General features: G+C 47.2%; 1 protein-coding gene across 3 annotated transcripts in view; it reads right to left on the bottom strand.

Moving 5' to 3' along the window:
* Nucleotides 1–610: 610 nt before the first annotated feature.
* Nucleotides 611–23,577, bottom strand: part of Tnfsf14 (TNF superfamily member 14) — a 31,021-nt gene continuing 8,054 nt past the window's right edge. The window contains exon 5 of one of the 3 annotated variants that reach the window (XR_003585107.2): nt 611–1,000. The gene's annotated coding sequence lies outside the window, so the exon portion shown is untranslated. Of the gene's footprint in view, nt 1,001–7,637; nt 8,099–23,577 lie in introns of those variants that run through there. The other 2 variants (XR_003585105.2, XR_003585106.2) reach the window with 2 other exon arrangements.

Below are 23,577 nucleotides of genomic sequence, written 5' to 3'. Positions count from 1 at the left end.
AATGTTGGGTGCAAGAAGCAAGAGATAACAAAACATTATTGCAATTAAAGCACAATTCAAGCCAGATGTGGTGGTGCACACCTATAATTCCAGCAGCTCCGGAGGCTGAGGCAGGAGGATTGCAAGTTCAAAGCCAGCCTCAGCAACTTAGCAAGACCCTGTCTCAAAATAAAAGTATAAGAAGGGGTGGGGATGCGGAGTACCCCTGGGTTCAGTCCCTGGTACCAAAACCAAACCAAACCAAAAGGAAAAGTCCAGTAACACACACAATTCAAAAATTGGCAGACTGTCATGGTGTTAGAATTCAGAGTAGTATTTCCCTCTGGGAATTGTGTTGAGAAGCAGCAGCAGGCAGGGGGCCAGTCCCCCCGTGAAAGCTGGTTTGGGGTTTGTGAATACCATGGGGGAAGCTGGCGCAGAGCTTCCCACCGGAGGCTATGTGGCTGCTGTGTGGAGACCGTCCTGTAGGGGGCGAGAGTGGCTATGCTCAGACCTGGTCCCAGGACTTTGGAGGTGGAGGAGATGTAGTAGCCATAGACTTTGATAGATTAAGTGTATAAACTAAAAAATTCTAAGGAAATTTCCAGAAGAATAGGAGTAGAAGGCATAATTTCTTTTTAAAAAATATTTTTATTAGTTGTTGATGGACCTTTACTTATTTATTTGTTTATATGTGGTGCTGAGAATTGAACCCAGTGCCTCACACATGCCAGGCAAGTGCTCTACCACTGAGCCCCAGCCCCAGCCCAAGAAGGCATAATTTATAAATTAAGTAGGAGAAGAAACTGAAATGAGAGGAGAATAATCCAAAACAAGGAAGAAGTAGATACCTAGGATGACAAACAGTTAAAAACAAAGCCCAATTTACTAGGGATTAGAATTAACGCAAATGGTCTTCACTCTTCAGTACAGTGACCTGACGGTATGTTGCTCTCGGGCTCCTGGACAGGACCCTCCCAACTGGCATGTGCTGTTAAAATCCACTGCAGAATTGGAAGACCTTAAATGAAAAAGAAAGAATGTAACATATCCTTATATTGGTTACAATTTTGAAACAATAATATTTTGGATATGCCATGTAGGTTGTTATGTAAAATATATTATTAAAATTCATTTTCACCACATTAAAAACTGTTTAATTGTGGCTTTTAAATACATAAATGATTCATATTGCATGCCTATTGGACAGTGATGGTCTAAATACTTCAGATATTAGACAGGCATTTTCAGGCTGGATAACAATTAAAATCCAGCAATATGCACTACATGAAAGTGGAAAGAAATAAATGATTTAACAAGTTACTAGTTAAAGGAAGGAAATAGAAGGAAAGTTGGTTTAACCGTATTAGTACCAGATATCACAGGGCTTAATGTGAAAAGAATTGTTAGAGTCAACTAAGTCTCTGTCATGAAGTCATTCTAAGTGTGTGTTGGTTCAAATACACAGCCTCAAAATTGATGTAGCAAAAATTGATAGAACTACTCAAACGATGTGGATGGTCTGAATTGAAATGGGCTGTTTATGGAATGGAACCACCACTTGATCCAGTTATCCCACTCCTTGGCATATACCCAAAGGACTTAAAATCAGCATAATACAGTGATACAGGCACAACAATGTTTATAGCAGCTCGATTCACAGTAGCTAAGCTCTGGAACCAATTGAGGCACCCTTCAACAGATAAATGGATAAGGAAAATGTGGTATATATACACACAATGGAATATTACTCACCCTTAATGAAGAATGAAATTATGACATTTGCAGATAAATGGGTGGAGCTAGAGAATATCACGCTAAGCAAAATACGCCAATCCCCCCAAACCAAAGGCCAAATGTGTTCTCTGATATGCAGATGTTAACACACAACAAGGGAGGGTAGGGAGGGGAAGTACAGAAGTTCATTGGATTAGACTAAGGGGAGTAAAGGGAAGGGTGGGGGACTGGGAGTAGGAAAGACAGCAGAATGAATGGGGCATAAGTTTCCTACGTTCATATGTAAACACACAACCAGTGAAACTCCACATCATGTTCAACCACCAGATGGGATCCGAATTGGAACGGGTTGCACTCCATGTATGTGTAATATGTCAAAATACACCCTACTGTCATGCTCATCTAAAAACAACAAATTAAAAAGAAATGTGCTGTTTATGTAAAATGCTCTGCAGACAGGGAGTCAAAAACAACGTAAAATATCTTATCTTAGACAACTTCACCACTAAAATGTTTTTTTTTTTTTTTTTTTTAAGCACGTCTTTAGCAATGAATGACTCAGGAAGACAAAACGTTAACAGGGAAGTAACCGAAGAGCCCCATGAACAAGCTCCATCTCCCGGCCACATACACGGAGAGCTGCTGAACCCCGTGATATGCATTAGAAGGTGCTGGGGAGCTGGGGAATGTAGATGGAGCAGCTACGGAAAACACCACATACCTCCTCCAACAATTAAAGCCATCCCCGTAGGATCCAATGATTCTCAGATACCCCCAGCAGGACCGAACAGGTGTTCACACCTGTGGTCTTGGCAGTCTTACAGCATCACCCTGTCTATGGATGGATAAATGGATAGAAATGGGCTATATTCACACAATGGGACAGTGCCCAGCTTTTAAAAGGAGGGCAGTTCTAGCTGGGTGGGGTGGCATATGCCTGTAGTCCCAGCTTCTTGGGAGGCCAAGGCAGGAGGATGGGTTGAAGCGCAGCGTTTGAGGCCAGCCTGGGCAACATAGTGAGGTCCTCCATCTCTAAAAGAAAACCCCAAACCAAAACAAGACCAAAATCACTCTCATTCTGCAGAGTGAAATAAACCAGTCTCAAAGGGACAAATCCTGGTGATTCCATTCACGGGAGGCCCCTGGAGTCCCAGATCCATAGAGACAGAAAACGGAAGGGTGGGTGCTGGGGCTGGCGGGAGGGCTTGCAGGGTGTGGGACGGTTTCTGTACAGGGTGGGAGAAAGTCTGGAGATGGGCGCCCAACAGTGTGGAAACGTGTAACACCAGAGAACAGGGCACTCAACGATGGTTAAAATGGGAAATTTTATGTTAAAACTACATTACATAATTCAAAATACCTAATTTAGAATTGCTTAGGGAATATTTACAAAGCTTGACCCCCGCACTGGGCGGTAAGTCACACCACTACCAGAAGGATCCGTACTAGACTACGGTCCCTATGAGATCAAAGGAGGAATCCAAATGTGACGAGGAAATAAGTAGAAACTTCATCTAAACAAACAGAGACATTCAGATGCTCTTTAAATAGGAAAAGCAAAGTGTCCAGTTCATTGTCTAATTCAGCAGTTCTCATAGGGGTGATTTTGCCCCCCACCCCAGGAGACACCCCTGGAGACCTCTGGGGTTGCTACAAGGGGCAGGTGCTGGAGCAGGTGGAGGCCGGGACACAGCTCAAGGGCAGCTCCACCACGGGGTGACCAGGCCCCACACGCACCGTGCTCCCAAGTATCCACCTGTCTAGAAAGGGGGTTCAGTCTATGTTGTTGCTCGGGTGACCAATTAGGAGAAGCAGAAGGCAGGTGTTTTCAGAGAGCAAAGTTGGACACGTCATCTGACCAGAGTCCCAGTGTGCCACGGTGCCTGAGAGGACATCCGCAAGTCCCTCTCAGGATGAGAATGGTGCCGACCTGATGCCTACCCATGCGGAGGTTGGGGAGGCCTTGCCTTCTTTGCTCTTCTTTCTTTTCCCTCCCCCTCCCCCTTGTTAAATCAGCCCTGGGGTTTTCAAGGACAATGTGGGGATTCTGCTCTTTAGCACCAGGACTCCACAAACAGGTCTGTACCAGTTAATGTGAACGGTCAACTTGACTGGATTAAGAGATGCAGAGGGTTAAGAGGCTTCTGGATGTGTCGGTGACTGGGGGGGGGGGGCGGGTCTAGGAATGACTGCCTGTGGGATGGACAGCCACTGAAAAGGAGACCCTCCCTAAGTGTGGGCAGCACCGTCCGACAGGATGGTAGCTTGGGTGGAATAAAAGTTGGAAGAAAACAGAGACCTCAGCAGTGGATGCAAGTTCGGTTCTTCGTGGATGGGCTCTCACTCGCTGCGTGGTCATCTGAGGACATGGGACTCGCACTCCTTCACTCTTCCAAAGCGGGCTCTGCCAGTGATTCTCCAGAAGCCTACGGTCTCAGAGAGGGCAGCACTGCTGACCCCTCCTGTTCTGGGCCTCAGTCTCTTGGACTGCGCAGCTGCCCGTTCTTCCAGCTGTCCAGCCTGCAGACGGCCGCTGCGGACTCTCCAGCTACTGGTCACAGAAGCCAACCTAAAAGGCCCCTTTTATAACTTGTACTTTGGTTGGTTGATTTTGCTCCTCTAGAGAACCCTGACTAACACAGGGTATGGAAAGCTCAGAACTTTCAACGTGGAAAAGAAAAAGGAAGAAAATGCTCATTAACAAACAGCCCAGGGAACAGTGTTCAGAGAGACATTAAGGAAGTCCCCCATCGAAGGGAGTTGCACCGCTTTTCGCCATGTTGTCAAAATACCAGAGCTGTCCAATCTGCTCTGTGGACCCAGTGGGACCCACCAAGGTTTCCTCTGAGCTGGACGAGCAGAGCAGAGGGCCGTGACAGTCCTGAGGACGAGGAACAGGAAGGGCTGTGTGTTCTAGGACGTGTGGTGTCCCCTGCGTTCATGATGACAGAGTGCTTCTGGCACAGGGTGGACACACTGGCCAAGGCCACAGGACATGTCTGCCTAGCTTCCTCTTGGGGAACGAAGGATGATCTCGGGGACATCCTTGTCATTGGGATGATAGCAACACAACAACCCGCTGCCTCCCCTCAGTTAGATGGAAATCGGGAAGACATATGGTAGCTCCCTTTTTGGCTTTGAGTTGTACAGATTCCAACTTAAAGTTGAGATGCATCCTTCAAGGGTTGGCTAAAACGTGAGTTACTCATTATCTTTAGCCTCAAATCGATGGCTGTTAAGAGTTCTATTTAACACATATGCATATTCCTCCATTCATTGCCTGTCCCCCCATCTGCATGGCCATCTACCCACCACAAAAGCATCCATTCCCTCCCAACCGCACGCTCATTCATTCATTCACTCATCCATCTGTCTGTCCATCCATCCATCCATCTGTCCATCCATCCACCTACTCAATTACTCACGCAGCCTCCCACCCTCCCATTTGTTAATCTATCCTCCACCCTCCTATCTATGCACCCACCCAACCCCTCCTCCACTCTAACCCTCCCCCCATTCTATACATCCATTCAAATGCTCATCCATCTGTCCTGCCTGTATGGTTTTGGAAAAGGGATTGGAAGGAACTTTCCACTACCTCCTGGTGCATAACAAATGACCTCAAAATTTAGTGACATAAAGCAAAGACAGCTTTATTTGCCCCCGGATCTGCCAGTGGCCTACAGGGCTTGGTAGGATGGTCAGCTTCCCCTCCATGAGTTGGGGCACTCGTCTGGGACTGGCAGAACTTTCATCCTCATTCTCATGACTTTCACCCTCTAGGGCCTTTCTGTCCACCCGTCCTCTCCCAGTGGATGACCAGACTTCTTAACTTGGTCACTCAGGGCTCCAAGAAGGCAAAAGCAGAAGCTGATAGACCTCCTAAGACTCTAGAATCCACGAAACAGCCCCTCTGCCTCATTCGACCGGTCAAGGTCATGGTGCTTTCATTCCGCATGTGCTCTTGGAGAACCTCCTGCGTGTTGTCACTGTTCTGGGTTTTGGTCATGAGGGGGACCCTGCTTCCTTGCGCTCACGGCTTGTGGTGACTAGAGATTCCGTTCACTCCCATGTCAGGAGGGCCTGAGGTTTTGCTTTCTCTCAGGCGACTTTTCTCCCCACCTGTGTTAGTCAACTTTCCATTACTGAGCAAACCACCTGAGATATCAAGAGAGGAAAGGTTTGTTGTGCCTTGTGGTTTTGGAGATTTCGGTACCTGGCTGGTCGGTGACTTGCTTTGAGCCTGTTTTGAGTCAGTAAATCAGGGGGAGCACGTGGTAGAGGAAGCTGCTCATAAGCATTCACCTGTTTAGAGATGGGGTTCATTTCATGGGAGCCAGGAAATGAGGAAGGGGTCAGGAGCCCCAGGGACTCAGCACCCTTTCACTGGGCCCCACCTCCCTACCTCCTAACAGCACCATGGATTGGGGACACCATGCAGGACTCTGTGGGGAACACTCAACCAAAGCAGAGCAGCACCCATATAGAGTGTTCCTAGAACTGCTTTATCATAATGGCCTTTTATGGTTTGGGTATGGTCTGAATGTGTCCCCTACACAGTCATGTACCGGAAGCAGAATGCCCAGTGTGGCAATGTTGAGGTGGTGGAACCTGTAAGCAGTGGCACCTCATGGAAGGCTATCAGGTCACAGAGGGCACTGCCCTAAGACAAATCCTGGGCTTTGGGAGTGAGGTAGTTCCAGTGAGAATGCGTTGTCATAAGTGACATTAAGGAACTGAGTAGACACTTCACAGAACTAGAAATACAACTGATCAACAAATATATGAAAAAGTGTTCAGCATCTCTAGCAATTAGAGAAAGGCAAATCAAAACTACTGTAAGATTTCATCTCCCTCCTGTCAGAATGGCAATCATCAAGAATACGGGCCACGGGGGTCAAGATGGCGGGCCAGAGGGAGGCAGCATTCTGTGTGGCTCCAGGACCCAGATCTCACCTTGTCGGAATACTGCATCTCTGAGAGTGGTAGGGGACCCCTGTCCAGCTGCTCTCCGCAGAAATCACCAGTGCTGTAACCCTGCGCAGGGCCCTGGGCCTCAGGGTTCAACCAGGATGCCCGGTGTTCAAGCAGGACCCAAAGCCCGAAGTTCTAGCCCACACAAGGCTGGGCGAGCACCAGAGCAGAACCACCTATCAGCACATCTGCAGATGGCCAAGACCTCGCTGGGCTCCCACGCAGGTCACTCAGCTGCTTCCTACCCACAGCACAACGCCATCCCAGGCGCCCCCACCTCCCGAGGCTCCCCCACCTCCCGAGGCTCCCCCACCTCCCCAGGCTCCCCCGCCTCCCCAGGCTCCCCCCACCTCCCCAGGCTCCCCCACCTCCCCAGGCTCCCCCCACCTCCCCAGGCTCCCCCCACCTCCCCAGGCTCCCCCACCTCCCCAGGCTCCCCCACCTCCCCAGACACCCCCACCTCCCGAGGCTCCCCCCACCTCCCGAGGCTCCCCCCACCTCCCGAGGCTCCCCCCACCTCCCCAGGCTCCCCCCACCTCCCCAGGCTCCCCCACCTCCCCAGACACCCCCACCTCCCGAGGCTCCCCCCACCTCCCGAGGCTCCCCCCACCTCCCGAGGCTCCCCCACCTCCCGAGGCTCCCCCCACCTCGCGAGGCTCCCCCACCTCCCCAGACACCCCCACCTCCCCAGGCTCCCCCACCTCCCGAGGCTCCCCCCACCTCCCGAGGCTCCCCCACCTCCCCAGACACCCCCACCTCCCCAGGCTCCCCCCACCTCCCCAGGCTCCCCCACCTCCCCAGACACCCCCACCTCCCGAGGCTCCCCCCACCTCCCCAGGCTCCCCCACCTCCCCAGGCTCCCCCACCTCCCCAGGCTCCCCCACCTCCCGAGGCTCCCCCAACTCCCCAGGCTCCCCCCACCTCCCCAGGCTCCCCCACCTCCCCAGACACCCCGGTGCTGAAAGCAGGCCGCTGCCATCTTGGCTCCACATTCTCGCCATTCAGCTGGGGGCAGTTCCCAGATCAGATCTCCAGCGGCCAGGTACCAGGCTTCCAACCTTCCCCCCTCCCCAGCAGCGGTGACCCAACACAATAGCTGCCCAACACAGGTGTGCAGTGCGACCAAGGAGCCACCCACGCCACCCACGGGAGCCCTGGGTGAGAGGTTCCTCAATTGGGAACTGCCAGGGGAGAGGGAGATGGGGCTGAAGTCTGCAGCTGGAAAACCTCCAGGTAAGAGAGGTGATAGTACCGGGCACTCAAGTCATACCAGCGGTCCCAAAAAGAGACCCGTGAGGTCAGTCTCCCTGCAGGGCTGACGGTGCCACTCCCCGGATCAGTCTTCCCACCCGGGTACCTCCACCATCCCGAGGGCAGAGACACAGCTTACAGCAGACGACGCCACCTGCTGGAGGAGAAGAGAAGCAGGACAGACACGGAGCTCTACAGCTAGCTGCAACCCTGGCTTCTCCCCCTCTGTCCTCCGGCCCTCACACCCCAACATATGTGAAGCCAAGAACTTTGCATGAAACACGGCTTTGAGGACTGAGTCATCTGAATAGTATAATATAGAGGTGTTGTATATGCCCTTTTTTTCTTTTCCTTTTTCTTCTTTCATTTTTCTTTCCCCTCCAAATTTTACTGTTTTAACATCCTCTATTTTTCTAAATACATAGGTGTGCTTGTTTTATGTGCTCTACTGTCGTCCCACATATGTGCCTACCCTAAATGACTTCCTGTCTATTCTCTTCCTACTAACCCTCTTCACTAGGTTTCCCTTTCACACTTCCTAAGATATATTAACTCTGTATCCTCACATCCTACCTCCTCCGCACACCGTCCTATGCCCCACCCCCAGTTCATTGTCCACCATCGGAATCTGTAAACCTTTTTACAAAACCACTGATTATGTTTTAGATAATGACTGAATCCAACATTTCTGTACATTGAGACTAAGCTGTAAACGTCTTAATAATAACCAATTGTCATAAGTGGTATATTGTCGATATTGGGATCTGTTAACATTGTCCTTCCCCACAAAGGAGAGGTCTTGGAATCCTTCAAGAGCACTACAAACCTATAGGGTAAAAACAATAACACCCCAGACCCACAGAGCTGGAAAGGAAGACCCACCCATGAAAAGACAAGGGAAGAAAGTGCCCCAAACAAATGAGACACTACATCATTAGGATCATTGGCAGCCAGGAGGAATGACAGAGAAGGAGTTCAGGATGTACATGGTTAAAATGTTCTGGGAACTCAAGGAAGATATAAGAGAGCAAATACAGGCAGTGAAAGGTCACTTCATCAAGGAGCTACATAAACAATAACAGGAAGCAAAAGATCACCTCAACAGGGAGATAGAGGTGCTAAACAAACAAACAAACAAACAGAAATCCTTGAAATGAAAGAAACAATAAACCAAATTAAAAGCTTAAAGGAAAGCACCACCAACAGAGTAGACCACTTGGAAGGCAGGACATCAGACAATGAAGACAAAATATATAATCTTGAGAAGAACATAGACCACTCAGTGATAAAGGTAAGAAACCATGAGCAGAACATTCAAGAAATATGGGATAGCATTAAAGACCACATTGAAGAGTTATCAGGATAGAGGAAGACATAGAGGTCCAAACCAAAGGAATGAGCAATCTACTCAATGAAATAATATAAGAAAACCTTCCAAACAGGAAGAATGAATTGTAAATACAAATTCAAAAAGACCACAGGGCGCTGAATGTACAAAATCACAACAGATCCACACCAATGCACAATATAATAAAAATGCCCAACATATAGAATAAGTAAAGAAGTTTAAAAGCCATGAGAGAAAGGAATCAGATTACTTATAGGGGAAAACCAATTAGGATAATGGCAGGTTTTTCAACACAGACGCTGAAAGCTAGAAGATCCTGGAACAACACATATCAAGATCTGAAAGAAAATGGGTTCCAACCAAGAATCTCGTATCCAGCAAAATTAAGCTTTAGATTTGAAGATGAAATAAAAACCTTCCATGATAAACAAAAGTTAAAAGAATTTATAGCTAGAAAACCAGCACTACAAAACATCCTTGGAAAAATATTGCATGAAAACACCAATGAAAATCAGCAGAGGGAGGTAGTCCCTTAAAGGAAAAAGCTAATCAAAGAAGAAAATCAAGAAAAGTTAAATAACAAACATAAACAAATATGTCTGGAAATACAAACCATGTCTCAATAGTAACCCTGAATGTTAATGGCTTAAACTCACCAATCAAAAGACATAGGCTAGCAGATTGGATTAAAAAAGACCCAACAATATGCTGCCTCCAGGAGACTCATCTGATAGGAAGAGACATACACAGACTGAAGGTGAAAGGTTGGGAAAAATCATACCACTCACATGGACTGTGGAAGCAAGCAGGGGTTTCCATCCTCATATCAAATAAAGTAGACTTCAAGCCAAAGTTAATCAAAAGGGACAAAGATGGACATTAGGTACTTCTCAAGGGAAACATACACCAACAAGACATAACAATCATAAACATATATGCCCCAAACAATGTTGCACCTGTGTTCATCAAACAAATTCTTCTCAAGTTCAAGAGCCAAACTGACCACAACACAATAATCTTGGGTGACTTTAACACACCTCTCTCACCACTGGACAGATCTTCCAAACGAAAATTGAATAATGGAACTCAATAAAACAATCAATAACTTAGACTTAACTGACATATATAGAATATTTCAACCTGCATAAAGCAGATACACTTTCTTCTCAGCAGCACATGGATCCTTCTCTAAAAAAAACCCATATACTATGCCACTAAGCAACTCTTAACAAATACAAAAAAGTAGAGATACTACCATGCATTTTATCAGATCATAATGGAATGAAATTGGAAATCAATGACAAAATAAAAATAAAAATTACTGCAACACCTGAAGACTAAACAATATGCTATTGAATGAACAATGGGTTGCAGAAGACATCAAGGAGGAGATTAAAAAATTCTTAGAGGTAAATGAGAACAGAGACAAAATATATTGAAATCTCTGGGACACTATGAAGACAGTACTAAGTTCATTGAATGGAGTTTATTCCTTAAAAGAAGAAAAAGTCAACAAATAAATGACTTCACATTACATCTCAAAGCCCTAGCAAAAAAGAACAAATCAACAGCAAAAGCAGTAGAAGGCAAGAAATAATCAAAATTAGAGCTGAAATCCATGAAATCGAAACAAAAGAAACAGTTGAAAATTTGACAACAAAAAAGTTGGTTCTTTGAAAAAGTAAATAAAATTGACAGACCCTTAGCTATGCTAACAAACAGAAAGAGAGAGAGAACTCAAATTACCATACATGATGAAAAAGGTAATATCGGGGCTGGGGATGTGGCTCAAGCGGTAGTGCGCTCGCCTGGCATGCGTGCGGCCCGGGTTCGATCCTCAGCACCACATACCAACAAAGATGTTGTGTCTGCCGAGAACTAAAAAATAAATATTAAAAAAATTCTCTCTCTCTCTCTCTTAAAAAAAAAGGAAAAGGAAATATCACAACAGACACTACAGAAATACAGAAGATAATCAGAAATTATTTTGAAAACGTATATTCCAATAAAATAGAAGATATTGAAGGCATCGACAAATTTCTTAAGTCATATGATTTGCCCAGACTGAATCAGGAAGATATACACAATTTAAACAGACCAATATCAAGTGAGGAAATGGAAGATGCCATCAGAAGCCTACCAACCAGGAAAACCCCAGGACCAGATGGATACACAGCCGAGGTCTACAAGTCTACAAGAACTAATACCAATACTCTTCAATTTATTTCAGGAAATAGAAAAGAGGGAACACTTCTAAACTCATTCTATGAGGCCAAAATCATCCTGATTCTAAAACCAGGCAAAGACACATCAAAGAAAGAAAACTTTAGACCAATATTTCTAATGAATATAGATTCAAAAATTCTCAATAAAATTCTGGCAAATTGAATACAAAAACATATCAAAAAGATGGTACACCAGGATCATGTGGGATTCATCCCATGGATGCAAGGTTGGTTCAATGTATGGAAATCAATAAATGTAATTCATTGCATCAATAGACTCAAAAATAAGAATCATATGATCGTTTCAATAGATGCAGAAAAAGCTTGACAAAATTCAGCACCGCTTCATGTTCAAAACACTAGAAAAACTAGGGATAACAGGAACATACCTCAACATCATAAAGGCTATCTACGCTAAGCCCCAGGCCAACATCATTCTAAATGGAGAAAAATTGAAGGCATTCCCTCTAAAAACTGGAACAAGACAGGGATGCCCTCTTTCACCACTTCTATTTAACATAGTTCTTGAAACACTGGCCAGAGCAATTAGACAGATGAAAGAAATTAAAGGGATAGGTATAGGAAAAGAAGAACTTAAATCACTACTATTTGCTGACAATGTGATTCTATACCTAGAAGACCCAAAAAGCTCCACCAGAAAACTTCTAGAACTAGTAAATGAATTCAGCAAAGTAGCAGGTTATAAAATAAACACCCATAAATCAAAGGCATTTCTGTATATCAGTGACAAATCCTCTGAGAGGGAAATGAGAAAAACTACTCCATTTACAATAGCCTCAAACAAAATAAAATACTCGGGAATTAACTTAATGAAAGAGGTGAAAGATCTATACAATGAAAACTACAGAACCCTAAAGAATAAAATCAAAGAAGACCTTAGAAGATGAAAAGATCTATCTTGTTCTTGGATAGGCAAAGTTAATATTATCAAAATGAACATACTACCAAAAGCACTATATAGATTTAATGCAATTCTGATCAAAATCCCAATGGCATTCCTCTAGAAACAGAAAAAGCAATCATGAAATTCATCTGTAAAAATAAGATAAATAGAATAGTTGGGGCTGGGGATGTGGCTCAAGCGGTAGCGCGTTCGCCTGGCATGCGTGTGGCCCAGGTTCGATCCTCAACACCACATACAAACATGTTGTGTCCGCCGAAAACTAAAAAATAAATATTAAAAATTCTCTCTCTCTGTCTCCCTCTCTCTCTCACTCTCTCTTTAAAAAAAAAAAACAGAATAGTTAAATCCTTAGCAGGAAGAGTGAAGCAGGTGGCATCACTATACCAGACCTTAAACTATACTACAGAGTAATAGTAACAAAAACAGCATGGTATTGGCACCAAAACAGACTGGTAGACCAATGGTACAGAATAGAGGACACAGAGACTAACCCACGAAGTTACAATTATCTTATATTAGACAAAGGTGGCAAAAACATGCACTGGAGAAAAGATAGCCTCTTCAACAAATGGTGCTCAGAAAACTGGAAATCCATATGCAACAAAGTGAAATTAAACCCCTGTCTCTCACTGTGAACAAAACTCAACTCAAAGTGGATCAAGGACCTAGGAATTAAACCAGAGAATCTGCGTCTAATAGAAGAAAAAGTAGGCCCTGATCTCCATCCTGTGGGATTAGGCCCCAAACTTCCTTAATAAGACTCCTATAGTGCAAGAATTAAAACCAGGAATCAATAAATGGGATGGACTCAAACTAAAAAGTCTCTTCTCAGCAAAAGAAACAATCTGTGAGGTGAACAGAGAGCTCTTGGGAGCAAATTTTTACCGGTCACACATCAGACAGAGCACTAATCTCTAGGGTATATAAAGGACTCAAAAAGCTAGGCACCATGGACCCGGGGGCCTAAACATGGACGCCTGAGGAACTTCCAGATCCTAGAGCCTAAACATGGATGTGCAACTGAGGAACTTCCAGATGATATGGCCTAAACATGGAGGACTGAGGAACTTCCGGATCCAAGAGCCCAAAGATGGACATGCACCTGAGGAACATCCGGATCCGGGGGCCTAAACATGGACGTGCACCTGAGGCACTTCTGGATGCTAAGGCCTAAACATGGACGTTTGCCGAGGACTTCTGGATCCTGGGGCTTAAACATGGACGTGCACCTGAGGTCCGGGGGCCCAAACATGGATGCCTGAGGCACTTCCGGATCCGGGCGCCTAAACATGGACGTGTCTCTGGAACTTCTTGGTCCTTGTGCCTATGAAGGGCAGAGCGTGACTCTCAGAAGGGACGTGGCCCATGAAGGGGAGCCGAGTATGGGGCCTGTTGGGGGCAGACTGAGCTGTCACACCCTGAACTTGAATGTGATGGTGGCCTCACTTCCCGGCCTTCCCCTGGGTGTCACTTCCTCCCCTTCCAGGAGGTGCCTGGGAGGAAGTGAGACCAGGCGCATGGGCCAGGCCCTGAGGAGGGACACCATTTTTCTCCTCGCTTAGCCAGGCGCCCGGCCTGGCTGGGGACGGGGATGTCTTGTGACACTGGCTGCCTCTTGCATCCCTGCCCCAGGACCTCAGGGACCACAGGTGGGGACAGTCGTTGATTCTCCCCTGGCCACTGACCCTCAGCCGCGGGGTCTGCCCAGGGAGAGCTCTGTCTCCCAGAGGGTCAGGGAGCCCCTGTGACCTGCTGCTCCTTACCCACCGTCATCCTGGATGAGCACAGGTCAGGACACCTGATGCTACTGAGAGTGACATCTCCTGGATGGGCGGCTGGGGAATTTGCCTCTGTCTCCAGGCCTCGGACACCGGATGATCCGCCCCCCGCCCCAGGAACAGAAAATAACCCCACACTGCCCAAAACTTATTTTTAAGCTTTGGATTATAAAATTTTCCTGCTGCCACCTTCTTTGTGAAGCCAGTTTTTCACAGAGACAATATTCCAGGGGAAAAACAAAACAAAACATGGAGTCAGTCAAACCAAGCTGACACATCTGGTCCTCCAAGAGAAATGTGGATTGGGGGGAGAACAGCCATTCCCAACTGACAAAATAGTGAAGTTCCCTTGTCCTTATTTTGTGTAAGAAAAATAAATAATCTGATGTTAGCTCATCAAATTATTTTTGATGAGCGCTTGGCTCATAGGAAACTGGTTCTGTTTTATGGAAGGAAGTGTTCCCTGATTTTAAAATTAAAAATGAAGTCAATTAGGGTTGTTAAATCACACTGTCATAATTCTGTTCTTTGTTAGCAGAAATAAAGAAACCTTTTTTAAAAAAAATAAATAAAAAATAAATTGCAGAGGCAGAACAAAAAATACAATAAAATAAAATTCAGACTAAAAAAAAAAAATAACCCAAATAGGCCAAGGACCTGAACAGACACTTCTCAGAGAGGATATATAATCAATCAGCAAACATATGAAAAAATGTTCATTATCTCCAGCAATCAGAGAAATGTATCTCACTCCAGTCAGAATGGCAGCTATTATGAAAACAAACAACAATAAGTGTTGGTGAGGATGTTAGGGGAAAGGGTACACTCATACATTACTGGGGGAACTGCAAATTGGTGCAGCCAATATGGAAAGCAGTATGGAGATTCCTCGGAAAACTGGGAATGGAACCACCATTTGACCCAGCTATGCCACTCCTTGGTCTATAACCAAAGGACTTAAAAACAGCATACTCCAAGGACACAGCCACATCAATGTTTATAGCAGCACAATTCACAATAGCTAAACTGTGGAGCCAACCTATATGCCCCTTCAGTAGAGGAATGGATAAAAAAGAGGCATATACACACAATGGAATATTACTCAGCAGCAATAAAAGAGAATAAAATCATGGCATTTGCAAGTTGGAGAAGATAATGCTTAGTGAAGTCAGCCAATCCCCAAAAGACAAATGCCAAATGTTTTCTCTGATACAAGGTGACTGACTCATAGTGGGGTAGGGAGGGGGAGCATGGGAGGAATAGACGATCTCTAGATAGGGAAGAGGGGTCGGAGGGGGAAGAGAGAGGGCAGAGGGTTAGCAATGATGGTGGAATGTGATGGACATCATTATCCAAAGTACATGTATGAAGACAGGAATTGGTGTGAACATATTTTGTATACAAACAAAGATATGAAAAATTGTGCTCTGTATGTGTAATAAGAATTGTAATGCATTTCACTGCCATGCATTTAAAAAATAAAATCAATTAAAAAAATAATACAGGCAACAATAAATCTTGGCGAGGATGTGGGGGAAAAGGCACACTCATACATTGGTGGTGGGACCCAGCTATCCCACTCCTCAGTCTATACCCAAAGGACTTAAAATCAGCATACTATATCGATACAGCCACATCAATGTTTAAAGCAGCTCAGTTCACAATAGGTAAACTATGGAACCAAACTGGGTGTCCTTCAATATATGAATGGATAAAGAAAATGTGAAATATATACTCAATGGAATATTACTCAGCTTTAAAAAAAAAAAAAGAGAGAAATTATGGCATTTGCCAGTAAATGGTGGAGTTGGAGAATATTGTGCTGAATGAAATAAGCCAATCCCACAAAACCAAAGGCCGAATGTTTTCTCTAATATGCGGATGCTAATTCGCAATAAGGCAGGGGGCACTAGGGAAGAATAGTGTTACCTTAGATTAGGTAGAGGGAAGGGAGGGGAGTGAAGGGGATGTGGGGATATGAAAGATAGTAGAACAAAACAGACATTATTAGTGAGTGTATATATGTGGCTGCATGACCAGTATGATTCTGCTACATATACACTCAGAAAAGTGAAAAATTCTATCCCATCTATCCATGATATATCAAAGTGCAGAAATGCATTCTACTGTCATGTCGAACTAATTAAAACAAAACAAATAAGATGACTGGGGATGGAGCTCCGTGGTGGAGCACTCCTGGGTTCAATCTCAGTACTGAAAATAAGCAGTGTAAGGGTTGACCGTGGATGAGGACTGGCGTTCCCCCAATTACTGCTGTATGCATTTCCTGTTACTGTTACAGCAAACGACCGTGTGTTTAGCAGCCTCGAATACTACAGATCTACTGGGGGTTCTGTAGACCAGAGTCCGGAATCAGTTTCACTGAGTCAAGATCAAAGTCTTGGTGAAGTTCATCCCTGATGTGGCGAGGGCAGGAGGCTGGGTGGAGGAGCTGTGGGTGACCCACTGCAGCAGAGCCCTTGGGGGTCTCGTGGGGGCTCTGGAGCTATGGTGGCTGTTCAGGATGCTCTTCGTTTCTCCCCTGAAATTTGGCCAAGCCCCAAACCTCTTCATCATATTTAAGTTTTTGGAAAGTGAAGACAGGAAACAAAGATTATATCTGCCATCATTGTGCAAAGTCAACTACTACTTGAAGGGGGAAGGAGACACGTGGAGATCAACACAGAGAAGCTCAAACTCTGCTCTTCATGGTCATCGGAGGACACCCAGGACCTATGAAAGGGCACCCCTACACAGAACAACACTCATGAGGATGTCGAGGTTCGCACTGTGGACAATACTGTGAAACAACCTTCCACCATGCGACCAGTGCACTGGTTTCATTAAAGAGGTTCTTGGCATAAAAGTTAACTAGTGAGATCGAAATAAAACACACAGACTCAGTTACCTTTTTCTATGACCAGGTCCGAGACGGCTCCCCCTCTAGTTCCCACCTCGAACCACCCGGTAGGGCAGCAAGGATTACTCAGGGCTAGCAGGAGAGAGAGAGAGGGAGCACGCCAGGGAGTAGCCTTTTATTGGGGAACAAGAAATTCAGGGGAGAATTCCATCCAATGAAGGTTGAGGGGGGCCGCACTCCAAGGTCAGGGTCAGTGGTCAGTCACACCCCCACACGGACAGGCTCTCGCACCAGGAGAGGGCCGGGAAAGCTCCGACACAGTTTAGCCAGAGCGCCTCAGACCCAAACCGGGAGTTGCCCAGTCACGTGTGAGAATGGCTCCCCACAACAACCTATGTGTCCATCAGTAGGGGAGTGAGAAATAAAATAGGGTCTACCCTGGGTGCTGGAGCACCACACAGCAGCTATAGGAGAATGGTTTAGGGCAGGGGCTGTGAAGCTCAATGCCTCCGCTGCTTCCTACACCAAGGACTTTGAACTATTACTTTAGCTCCTTGTGCCTCGGTTTCCTTGTCTGTCCTCAGGCGACATTAATATTAACACTATATGATGATTGCAAAGATTTGAGAACATGTGTTAAAGCCCTGGGCACGGGGAGATCAGTGAGCAGATCAGATGTCTGAACACGCTCCCGGGGAGATCGCCAAGGCAGCCTCTGGGACTGATTCCCTTTACACCCCAGCAGTCGAGATGCTACATAAAGTGCGATATTGCATCATCATAAAATGTCCGAGATGAGTGCCACTCCTGAAGGCTAAAAGGCCAGATGAGGTCCCCTGGAACTCCTCTGGGGACTTTCCATCTTTCCAGGGCTCTACCCGCAAAGCAAGGTGTTGGAACTTCCACCAGCTGTTCTGAGCAGAACTGTGTCCCCTTTCCACAAAATGAATATGCTTAAGTCTGGAGCCCGAGTATCTCAGCATGTGACTGCATTTTAAAATAGGTTCTTCAAAGAGGTGACTAAAATGAGGCCATTGAAATGGCTCCTAACAGGACTAGTGTCCCTGGAAGAGGAGGAGATAGGACACAGACCCACACACAGCAATGGTCATGGGGAGACCAGGAGTCGTCGACCACCCTCAGGCCCAAGATGGCCAAGGTCTCAGACCCTCAGGGATGAAAATCTGAGAGGCCCCACCAGCTAGGCCACCGAGACCAGGAGAAGGGCCAGGCAGAGATGAAGGGACTGGAGAGTGGCTGGCAGGGAGGGACGCCACGACCCGCTGAACTATGTACCCTGGGGTCAGCTCTGGTAGCTCCTCCCACCAACCTCAGCTTTCAGGTTGGGATAGAGACCAGGAAGCAGCTGGAAGCAGCTGAGCTTCTTCACAAAGCCAGTGGACGTGAGTGGCCTAAGGGGTGGACCATGGTGGGCACGGTGTGCGTTCCTATGGTTATTGTGACGAATTGTCAAGCACTGAGGCTCCACACCAAGGTCAGCGTCTGGGGTAAAATCGGGGTGTGGGCTGGGCTGGCTCCTTGGCACGTTCTAGAGGAGCCTCTGCCGCCTGGCCTCCTCCTGCCCAGGTTCCTGGCCCCCAGGCATCTCCCAAGGCCCAGCCCCCGTGTCTGTCTCGTTGTCATACCTCCGGCTCTGCCTCTCTCTCTCCTCTACAAGGGTTCCACCTCCCAAGCAAAGAGCCAGACTCCCCAGGATGGGTGCCGGGGCAGGGCTGGACGCGTGGTAGTTTACTAGGGCTGCCTTGGCAAGGTGCCACAGCTGGGGTGGCTTGGAGAACAGAAGTTTATTTCCTCCCAATTCTCAAGGACAGAAGACGGAGACCAGGTGTCGCCAGGGTTGGTTCCTTCCCCAGGCCTCTCCTGGGCCTGAGGGTGGTCGACGACTCCTGGTCTCCCCATGACCATTGCTGTGTGTGGGTCTGTGTCCTATCTCCTCCTCTTCCAGGGACACTAGTCCTGTTAGGAGCCATTTCAATGGCCTCATTTTAGTCACCTCTTTGAAGAACCTATTTTAAAATGCAGTCACATGCTGAGATACTCGGGCTCCAGACTTAAGCATATTCATTTTGTGGAAAGGGGACACAGTTCTGCTCAGAACAGCTGGTGGAAGTTCCAACACCTTGCTTTGCGGGTAGAGCCCTGGAAACATGGAAAGTCCCCAGAGGAGTTCTAGGGGACCTCAAAGATAAAAGTGGCTTGGACCTCTCACTTCATTACAGAGATCAGAGAGGCTGCAGGTCCTCAAAAAGGAAATGACTCAATGGTATCTCTGGGCAGCTGAAGCCACAGACCTCAAAGAGCTTCCTGAGCCCAAAATCAGCCTCGCGAGCAAGGCTCACGGGTAGCAGAGAATGCAGGACTGTTGAGGAGTGTCACAGCCAGCCGCAGGGTGTGGGGGTGGGCCACAGAGAGCAGGAGCCGATGGAGGGCGGGCATGGGTGGACCTGCAGCTTGAGAAGAGGTGGCTTCCTCCCTCGCCCTTCATGCCTCAGAACTTCCTAAGCTCCCTGGGACATTGACAGCCTTAGGCAAAGAGTAGGCAGAGCAGCCGATTCCTGAGGGCCCCACAGCAAGCTCCCAGTACCCTGGGCAAAGGGATCTTACAATAGAAATAAAGTGGCTTTATCAATGTAAAAAGAAAGTTAAAAGTTTCTGCACTCCTCTCAGACTGAGGTTCTCAGATACACTTGTATCTTTGAGTTCCCCCAGAAGCAGACCCTGAGAGGTTCTGGGACCAGATGGGAAGTGAGAATGGTAATAAGTAATTGTAAATCTGGCAGCTTAAAGCGTCTATTATTAGTGGAGTTTCCCCAGGTCAGGAGTCCAAGTAGTTCATCTGCATCCTCTGCCCAAGACCTCCCAGGACTACAATCCAGGGTGAGCTGGGCTCTGTTCCCTTGTGTAGCTGGGGATCCTCTTCCAAACCCCTGGCCATGGGCAGAATCCAGCTCATCGCACCTGCAGGACTGAGCTGCTTGCTTTTCCCTGTTGAATGGACCCATCCAGAGGCAGTTAACCATGTGGCAGTGTGCTTCTTCAAGGTCACCAGGAGAGTCTCTCAATCCAGGCTCCTGAAACAGACGCTTGCGTAATGGGACCTCATCAGGGGAGTAACTCCTCATCACCTCCACCAGCTTCTTGGTTATGAGAAAGTCAAGTTCTGTCTACACTCGAGGGGATGACGTTGTGCAAAGCTTTGGATGCCACGAGTGGGGAATGATTGGGTCTTTCCACCAGTGGTGACCCCAGAACATGCAGAAGGTGTGTCAGGAAGGAGCCAGTTCAGGTGATGCTCAGGGAAGCTGGGGCTCAATCCCTCTGGGAACTTCTGGGAGACCCTGTAGACCCTGTGTTGGAGTTGAAGCTATTTACCCTCCAAATCCCATCCATCATTGGTTAAGAGCTGCTACTGTGGCTTTAACGGAGAAGCCTCCTTATTGCCCATAACTGACACCATAATCCATCACCCTGGCATTTGAAATCTCCTCTTGCACCGTCTCATTTCCTTTTGTGATCCCTACCTCGTTACTGTCCACTCAGTAGGAAGCCCCCAGCATTCCACCTGTGCATTAGAATCTCGCTGCTCCTTGTCCAGCCTTCCCTAGCCTCAGACCACTGAGCGCTCGCGCTCTCTCTCTCTCTCTGTCTCTGTCTCTGTCTCTCTCTCTCTTTTTACAGAGATCCTACAGGATATTTTTCTGGGCCCCTCTCTGGGTTTGAGGGGAAGGGTCCATCTTTCCCCCAAGGGTCCCCTGAACTTGGTGGCGGAGTGACAGATGGACAACACCTCTGTGTGGTCAGGGCTGGGGCCCAGGAATGGGGGAGGTAGGACATGGGGTAGGATTCAAGAAAACTCCCTTGGAGGACGTCTGAACTTAGCTGCCTTCTCCAACACCTCCTCCCAGCCTCGATGCAGGAGCCTGCTGCCCCTCCTCTGACCTAATGATGATATCTTGCGTGTGTCTATTGCCAGATCATGCCATGAACCACCAGTGCTCTTGTTCTGGTTAGAAATAGAACCCTGAGCATCTCTGAATCTAATCAGATTAGAAAGTCAACTCTAGAAACCCTAGAGCCACTTTAGAAAGCTCACACTTCAGGTTCTGGTCCTCCAGAACCACTCTTGGAACCAAAATTTGTATCAAAGCAGACCATTAGAGAATGTGTGTGTGTGTGTGTGTGTGTGTGTGTGTGTGTGTGTGTAGAGAGAGAGAGAGAGAGAGAAAGAGAGAGAGAGACAGAGATATTAAGAAGTCCAGCCCCAAGACAGTCCAGGGCATAGCTGTAGTCGGAGTCCAAAGAAGACTGATATCCCAGCTCAGAGAGAGTTACTCAAAGAGAGTATTTTATCCCATGCAGACCTTCTGTGGATTGGATGAAGCCCACCTACCCTGGGGAGGGTCAGCTACTTTATTCAGTCCATCTATTCAAATGTTCAGGTCATCCGGAGACACCTTCCAGGACCCAGAAATAATGTCTGAGCAGGTACCTGGGCGCCTCGTGTTCCGGTCAGGTTGACGCCCATTGATCATCAGGCCAGTCATAAAGAGGTATGTTTGGGACAGCGGTGGAAACCCAACCCTGGAGGTTTCTCAGCAGAGGGTTGGAGCCTGGATCTGTGGTTTGGAAAGATGTTCCAGTTGCTCAAGGAGGGAGAGGAGCAAGGAGGAGTGGGGGCCGGGGGAGGGGCTCCACAGCCGCCTGTTGGCAGGGAGTGACAGTAAGACGTTGCCACTGGATCCACCTAATCAGCCACTTCAGGGGAGCAAGAATCTAGGTATATGTGTGTGACACTTTCAAACATTCTGGAAGTCTAATGCATACATTGAGATGGGCGTGTTGCTGCTGGCTTTATTAGACAAGGCAGTGAAAGAAAAGGGAAAACTCAGAGTGGATTTGAATTCCAGTTCAAACACCACGTAAATGTCCGGACATCTTTTGTGTGCCCTGAAGGTGACCCTGGACTCCTGCAGCCTCAGGGCTGAGGCTGGTGAAAGTCCAGCGCAGAGTCTCATCCTGTGGTCACCTATGTTACAACGCAAGTAGGACTCCTGGTGACGCAGGTTTCTACTGCCAAACGGAGGGAACTGGCTGGGAAAGAACGGGATCATGCAAGTTGGATTTGGGGCAGGGAGAGACCCTGAGGAAACTGGGAGCAATTGAGCCCCTAAATTCTGATGAGTCTTCTTTTCCAGTGGAAGAGGCCTCTATACCCTCCCACCCGTGGTTCTATTTCTCTGGAGGACCCTGACTAGTATTTTTTAAAATTTTCTTCAACTATGTAGAAATGCAAAATCCACTCTCGGCTGGTGAGCTGACAAGAGCAGAGACTGGATAGGATTTTCCCCACTGATGGTGGTTTATGGACCCCTGCTATAAGCTAGTAGTTGCATCATGAGATTTGATCTGGGTTAGGCTGCACTGGGAGGAGAGAGAGAAACCAATGCTCCTAGAAGCTGGGCTGTGGGTAACTGGTATTATTAGGGAACTTTGGCTCTTTTGTTGAGTGTGATCGTGACTACATGGTTTTATATATGTGTATCTGTCAGCTTCCATCATGTAGCAAAATACCTGGGAGAATCAACTTAAAAAGAGAAAAGGTTTGTTTTGGCTCATGGCTTCAGGGGCTTCGGTCCATGGTCACTTGGCCTGTGGTGAGACAGAAGGTCATGGCAGGAAGTGTGAGGTGGAGAAGCTGCTGACCTCTTGGCATCCAGGAAATAAAGAGAGAGTGGAAGGAACCACGGCCCTGTGGTCCCCTTTGAGGGCACCCCCCAATAACCTAAAACCTCACCTCTTGGAGTTTCCACCACCTTTCAATAGCACCTTGGGCTGAGGGTCAAGCCTCCGATACACGGGCCTAGTTTGAGATCCTATCTGTCCATCTATCTATGATCTATCTATCTGTCTGTCTGTCTATCTATCTCTGATCTCTCCATCCATGATTCATCTATCCATCTACATGAAGAGAGGGAGAGAGGGATCCTATCTTTTAGAGATGCTTTCAAAATGTTGGGTGGGATGTGAAATGGGGGGGGGGTGTCTGACACAAGGTCAACATATAAAAAGGGGTGGTGGACAAAGTCTTCACGGGGGGGGGGGCGGATTGAGAGCTGCTGAACTTGGTCTCACACCAAAGACACCCAGGGAGCCGCCTGCCTCAGCCCCGCCTGCCCCAGACACGCTCAGGACGCTCACACTGGCCCACAGGTGGCTTTAGACCCTTTCCCCCTCTTTGTTTGTGGATGTTCGTAAGTTTCTATAATAAGATTTTTTAAAAAGTCTTTAGGCATCAACAACTTAAAATTCTTCCCATGTTTTCCTACTTAACTTGGAATAAAACCCTAAACCCTAGTGGCCTAGACAAGGTCCTCCCTGACCCCCACCCCAGCCCCTCTGACCCTGGCTCCCTCCTCTCCACCCTGCCTTCACCATATCTAGCTCAGACCCTCCAGCTTCCTTGTCCTTGGATGTCTCTA

This window comes from Marmota flaviventris, chromosome 1, assembly GCF_047511675.1.
Source record: "Marmota flaviventris isolate mMarFla1 chromosome 1, mMarFla1.hap1, whole genome shotgun sequence".
Taxonomy (NCBI): domain Eukaryota; kingdom Metazoa; phylum Chordata; class Mammalia; order Rodentia; family Sciuridae; genus Marmota; species Marmota flaviventris.
This window is presented reverse-complemented; position numbering and strand designations above follow the sequence as displayed.